This window comes from Zingiber officinale, chromosome 6B, assembly GCF_018446385.1.
Source record: "Zingiber officinale cultivar Zhangliang chromosome 6B, Zo_v1.1, whole genome shotgun sequence".
NCBI lineage: Eukaryota > Viridiplantae > Streptophyta > Magnoliopsida > Zingiberales > Zingiberaceae > Zingiber > Zingiber officinale.
In genome coordinates this window covers 19,347,948-19,354,243 of record NC_055996.1, presented here as the reverse complement: position 1 = coordinate 19,354,243, position 6,296 = coordinate 19,347,948, and the positions used below count along the sequence as shown (strand labels likewise).

The following is a 6,296-nucleotide window of genomic DNA, read 5'->3' as shown; positions in this document are numbered from 1 at the left end:
TTAATGGTTATAATTCCTCACTGTGCCCTATTCCTCCCTAATCGTCGAATCCTTCCTCACCTTATCTCGTCGCCGCCCTGATTCTTCCTCCTCTCTCACACCGTTTACTCTCTGCTCTTCTTCTTCTCCCCATCTTCTCCAACCGGCGCCCCTTTCTCTTCTTCCGCGTCATCTTCCCTCCTCTGCCGTCGTCTCCTCGTCGCGGAGGTCCTCACCACGCTGATTGTCACGAGAGCACCGCCGGCAGCAGTCCTTCTCTCCGCGAGCCTCACCAACACCAAGCTCTCTGGGCTATCAGGCGGCCCGATCCTCTTCTACTTTTCCCCTTGCGTCTCTGCCCTAGATGCAGCTGGCATCATCACATCCGACCACAGTACCTGCAATTTTGGGCGGCTAGAGTCGCCGCCATCTCTTTCACTGGCTGCCACTTCTTCCTCTTCCATCTGCCACCGTCGGAGAGCTGAGTACACAGGAGAGTAGGGTTGTTCTTCCGCGTATTAGCAGTTGCGAGGGGTTACCATGCGTTGCCCCCTTCAATTGTGTCGTGGCCATCCGGTCAGCCACAAGGAGGTATGAGATGTTGTCATCTCTATTCCTCTTCCCTGTTTGATAGCCGTCACAACTTATCAACGGATTGGCATCTTCTGGATTGTAGATCCATTGCTGTGGTGACCCCATTTGTGCTTGGATTTGTGCCACTGTCGTGTATCGGTGAATTCTGAGGCGGTGAGGGTTGTTGGACAGATTTACCATCGTCGGAAGAGCCACAAACTGCTGATAAGGGTAGTAATCTGAACCTGATCAGATTTATTAGGTTGTTTCTTTTTATCATGTTGGATGTGTGTTATGTTTCTTATTGAATGCTTATATCAAACTTGATCTCCCTTAATTAGAATGCACGCACTTGGCTTTAATTGTTTCATGCACCCAACTTGTTTGATAAAATGTTCCGTAGTTAGGTTCTAATTTTTGCATGTCATGTGTTCATTTCACGTTTGGTGAAATGTCTCTTTCAATAGTTAGGTTCAATCTGATGCATCTTAGTTTACTTAACTTTTGCTTTGTATTGCTCTTTCAATTGTTAAGTTTTATGTCTTCATTTAAATTCAATTAGGTTAAGTTAGATTAGGTTTCTTTAATGCTCTAGGTTTTGTTCCATGCTTAGTTTCGTTAATTACTTCATGTTGACTATTATTTTCTGCAATTGTATTTTATTCATTAGGTTTGATTTCATAGTTGCTTTGCTATTTCAAATCTTACTCTTAGAATCCAAAATTTTCTATTATCTTGTATTTGATTTTGTTATATGTACTTAGAGATTCTAAGTTTAAGATTCAAATTTGAAGAAAATCCTACTTAAGTATTTGTTCACACTGACCTAATTTTTATAGTTTTGTGATGCCTATTGTTTCAGAGCCAAAAGAGTCTTCATAACTTGTTAATTCTTTAGCATTGACAACTATGGACTAATTAGTGGGTGATCATTGATATTGATTATGACTTTTGTATAATTTTAATTTATTTGTATTAAAAATTCTGATATTGTAAGACTTGTTTCATATTTTGATTTGTTAGATTTTCTCAACAAAATTGGTTGGTTCATTAATCTGTACAAGAGAAGCAATTTATCTCATGGAATTCGAAGACAGGGAGGGCAAAAAGAAGAAAATGAAGGCATGCATGTTATTAGCTCGAGGATAGAGGAACAAATTATTGAAAGAGAAAAAAAGCTTGCTATTATAGAGGGAAGAAAATCTCAAGGAGATGATTCGGAAATGATTCAAGAAATGGAATATACAAATCATTTATATCTAGGAAAATTTGATCTTTATAGTTTGATTATTGGTCAAATTTGTTTGGATAATGTAAATATTTATTTATTTTAATGTTAATTGTATAATATATTTGGAATTAGAAGTTATTTCTTTTTAATAATTTTAATTTATTTGAAATGAAGAATTATTTAAATATATTGATGAAAAATATAAAAATGTAATATAATAATATTTAGTGATAAATTTAAAAATAAAATTATATACGGATTTATAAATAGAATTGTAAACAGATTTATAAACAGGATTAATAACAGATTTATAAACAGGATTAATAACAGATTTATAAACAGGATTAATAACAGATTTAAAACAAAATTATAGACAGAATTTACATTTGAAATTAATTTTATTTTGTTAACTTGAAACAGATTTATAAACAGTTTTTTCATCCGTTTCAAAAATTAGAGACGGAATATTTCTATTTCAAAATTAGCTACGGGGCTTTCACTAACGGATTTTTGAGACGGAATATTCCGTCTCAAATTTTCTTTAGAGACGGAAAAAATGATTTTCAGAGACAGATTTTTTCGTCTCTAAAGCCCTGTTTTCTTGTAGTGTGCCTGGCTCCTCACCAGGACTTTCTCCTTTGCCAAGATCACACTTGGACTTTCCAACTGCCTGGCTCCTCACCAGGACTTTCCACTTGCATAGCTCCTCACTAGAACTTTCCAATTGCCTGGCTCCTCACCAGGACTTTCTCCAACCTAGCTCCTCACTAGGACTTTCTCGTTGCCTGGCTCCTCACCAGGACTTTCTCCTGCCTAGCTCCTCACTAGGACTTTCCAAATGCCTAACATCCAGTTAGAACTTTCCCAATCAAGTCTCCTATCAACCTTGACCTGCTTGACTTGTATTCTCATCAACCTGGTCAACCCTTTGACCATCTCCATAACCGGACGATTGCTCCAGCAATCTCCTTATATTGTCAAACATCAAAACTCAAATTCCGACTCAAGCTTGACTCAACTCAAGCTTAGTCAAACTGGTCAAACTTGACCTAGGGAAATTGCCCCAACAATGTATCCTTCGGAGATGAATCAAAGATCGAAGTGAAAGGCAAAGGTAACATTCTCATTCATTTGAAAAATGGAAAACATGAATTTATCTTAAATGTTTTCTTTGTGCCAAATATGAAGAGAAACATTTTGAGCTTAGGACAACTCTTGGAAAAAGGTATGATATTCATCTAAAAGCTAATATGCTTATCTTGAAAAATGATATTGGTTGCTTAATTACTAAAGTGTCTATGTTAAGAAATAAAATATTTTTATTTAATATTCAAAATGATGTTGTCAATTGTCTCAAAGCTTATTATAAAAACATCATTTGGATATGACATCTTCGATTTGGGCATCTCAATTTCGGATGACTAGAATTGCTTTTAGAGAAAGAGATGGTCAGAAGACTACCCTGCATTAAACATCCTGATCAATTATGTGAAGCATATCTACGTGGAAAGCAATTCAGACGAGGTTTTCTAAACGAGTCAAGTTCAAGAGCCTAGAAGCCGCTTGAACTTATACATACGGATATTTATAGTTCGATAAAGCTAAGTTCACTTGATAATAGTAATTATTTTATTTTTTTCATAGATGACTTATCTCGGAAAACTTGGGATATATTTCTTAAAGTAAAAATTGGAGGTCTTCAGCATATTCAAAAAATATAAAGCTATTGTAGAAAAGGAGAGCAGTCTCAAGATTAGAGCTATGCAGTCTGATCAAGGAGGAGAATTTATCTCAAAGGAATTCAAAAATTTTGTGAAGCCAACAGAATACAACGACCCTTCACAGTTCCAAGATCTTCTCAACAAAATGGAGTAGCGGAAAGAAAGAATCCAACCATCCTTGACATGGCAAGGAGTATTCTCAAAAGCAAGAGACTACCAAAGGAACTTGGCAGAAGCAGTTGCATGTGTAGAAGTAGTTGCATGTGTAGTATACTTATCCAACCAATCACCAACAAGAAGTGTGTGGGGCAAGACACCACAAGAACCATGGAGCGGAAGGAAGTCTAGAATTTCTCATCTAAGAGTTTTTGGGAGTATATCCCACGTTCATGTGTCTGATGAAGCAAGACGTAAATTGGATGATAAAAGTAAAAAAGTTTATTTTTATTGGCTATGATACTAACTCAAAAAGGTATAAACTATACAATCCATATACTAAGAAGACAATCATCAGCCCGAATATCGTATTTAATGAAGAAGAAGAATGGAATTGAGAATCTCAAAATGAAGATTACAACTTCTTCCCATACTTTGAAGAAGATATGAAGCAACCAAGGGTGAAGCAAACAAGAGATGAGCCCACTACTCCATTAATAACACCAACGTCAAGTATTCAAGGAAATTCATATGCTTTAAGTGAAAATTCAAGTGAAAGAGTATTGCTCTTTAGAAGCTTATGGGGCATTTATTAGATAACTAAAAATCAAGATAATATTACTCTATTTTATCTCTTTGTCGATTGTGAGCCTATAGATTTCCAAGAAGCTATAAAGAGTAAAATGTGAAAAAATACAATCAGTGAAGAAATCAATGCAATCAAGAAGAATGGTACATGAGAGTTAACTCCACTCCCTAAAGGACATAAGGCAATTGGTGTGAAGTGAGTGTACAAAATAAAGAAGAATGTCAAAGGAGAAGTTAAAAAATACAAAGAAGATTGGTGGCAAAAGACTACAGTCAAAGATCTGACATTGACTATGATGAGGTATTCGCACCCGTTGCTTGATTAAAAACTGTCAGACTAATCATTTCTTTAGAAGCCCAAAATAAGTAAAGAATACATCAAATGGATGTACAATATGCTTTTTAAAATGAAATTCTCAAAGAAGAAGTATATATTCGGCAACCATCAGATTATGAAGTCAAAGGACAAGATGACAAAGTTTTAAAATTGAAAAAGGTTCTTTACAAGCTAAAGCAAACACCAAGGGTATGAAATAGCTAGATAGATAAGTACTTGCAAAAGAAAGGCTTCATCAAATGTCCTTATGAATATGCACTATATATTCAGAGTAAGGATAAAGATGTTTTGATTGAATGCCTATATGTCGATGACTTAATTTTCACAAAAAGCAATCCAAGTATAATTAGAGAATTCAAAGAAGCAATGACTAACGAGTTTGAGATGACTGATATTGGGCTCATGACATACTATTTGGGCATTCAAGTGAACAAAAGGGAAGATGAAATCTTCATCTCACAAGTAGGTTATACAAGAGAGATATTAAAAAAAGTTCAAGATAGATAATAGTAAGCCCATAAATACCCCAGTAAAATGTGGAGTCAGGCTATCAAAGCATGATGAAAGATAAAAAGTTAATCTAACATTTTTCAAGAGTTTGGTTGGAAGTTTACGATACTTGACATCTACAAGGCCTGATATTAGAAGTTCCAACTACCACCCATCTTAAGATCGCTAAAATAATTTTACGCTACATCAAAGGTACGATAAATTTTGGATTACTTTATTCAACATCTAACCATTTCAAACTTTAAGGATATAGTGACAATGATTGAGGCAGAGATATGGATGATAGCAAGAGTACTATAGGGTTTGTGTTCTTTATGGGAGATACAACTTTCACTTGGATGTCGAAGAAATAACCTATTGTCACACTTTCTACTTGTGAAGCGGAGTACGTGGCTGCGACCTCGTGTGTTTGTTATGCTATTTGGCTTAAAAATTTATTGAATGATCTAAATTTACCACAAGAAGAAACAACCAAGATTCGAGTTGATAACAAATCTACAATAGCACTAGTAAATAATCCAGTTTTCCATGACAAAAGCAACTACATTGATACGTGCTATCACTATATTAGAGAGTGCATTACAAGAAAAGAAGTGTAAGTGGAATACATAAAGTCTCAAGATCAAGTTACTGATATTTTTACCAAGCCACTCAAATTTAAAAACTTTATCAAGATGCGATATTTGCTTGGAGTCACAAAATCAAGTTTAAGAGGGAGTGTTAGAAATTAATTTTTTTTTATTAATAGAGATAAAAATGTCGATAGAATATTATGAGATAAGGTGGCAATTCTTGATAATAATGAGAGTCTTGATAAGATAGAGATGGAATATGAGATGACTGTTATTGATCAGGATAAGAGTTCATAGAGATAAAATATGACGAGATGAGAAAAGAAAAGTGTCTAGATTCATTGTATTTGAGATTAGTGCTTATCTAATAAACTTATAATTATGTAACTTTTCTAATGAATAAAAACAAGTGAGTTGTTATTTTTATTCTTCTCTACGTGCTTCCACGTAGAGTGTATTTTTCACCCGTAATTCTTTTTCCAACGAACCCTTCTTGAGAGAAATGACTCTGGTTCAGGACCTTTGACATGGTGTAAGCTACAGCTGTCTACGACAATGCCGCCATCAAGCTCAGAGGCAGCAAAGCTACGACGAACTTCCCATACAACCAAGTTAGCCTTGCCTCTATT

General features: G+C 35.2%; 1 long non-coding RNA gene across 1 annotated transcript; it reads left to right on the top strand.

The window, feature by feature from the left end:
- The first annotated feature begins 662 nt into the window (after positions 1-662).
- Positions 663-1,706, top strand: LOC121989976. Its single transcript, XR_006114384.1, has 2 exons — positions 663-783; positions 1,576-1,706. It is a non-coding gene; the product is annotated as an uncharacterized LOC121989976 (long non-coding RNA).
- Positions 1,707-6,296: the final 4,590 nt, after the last annotated feature.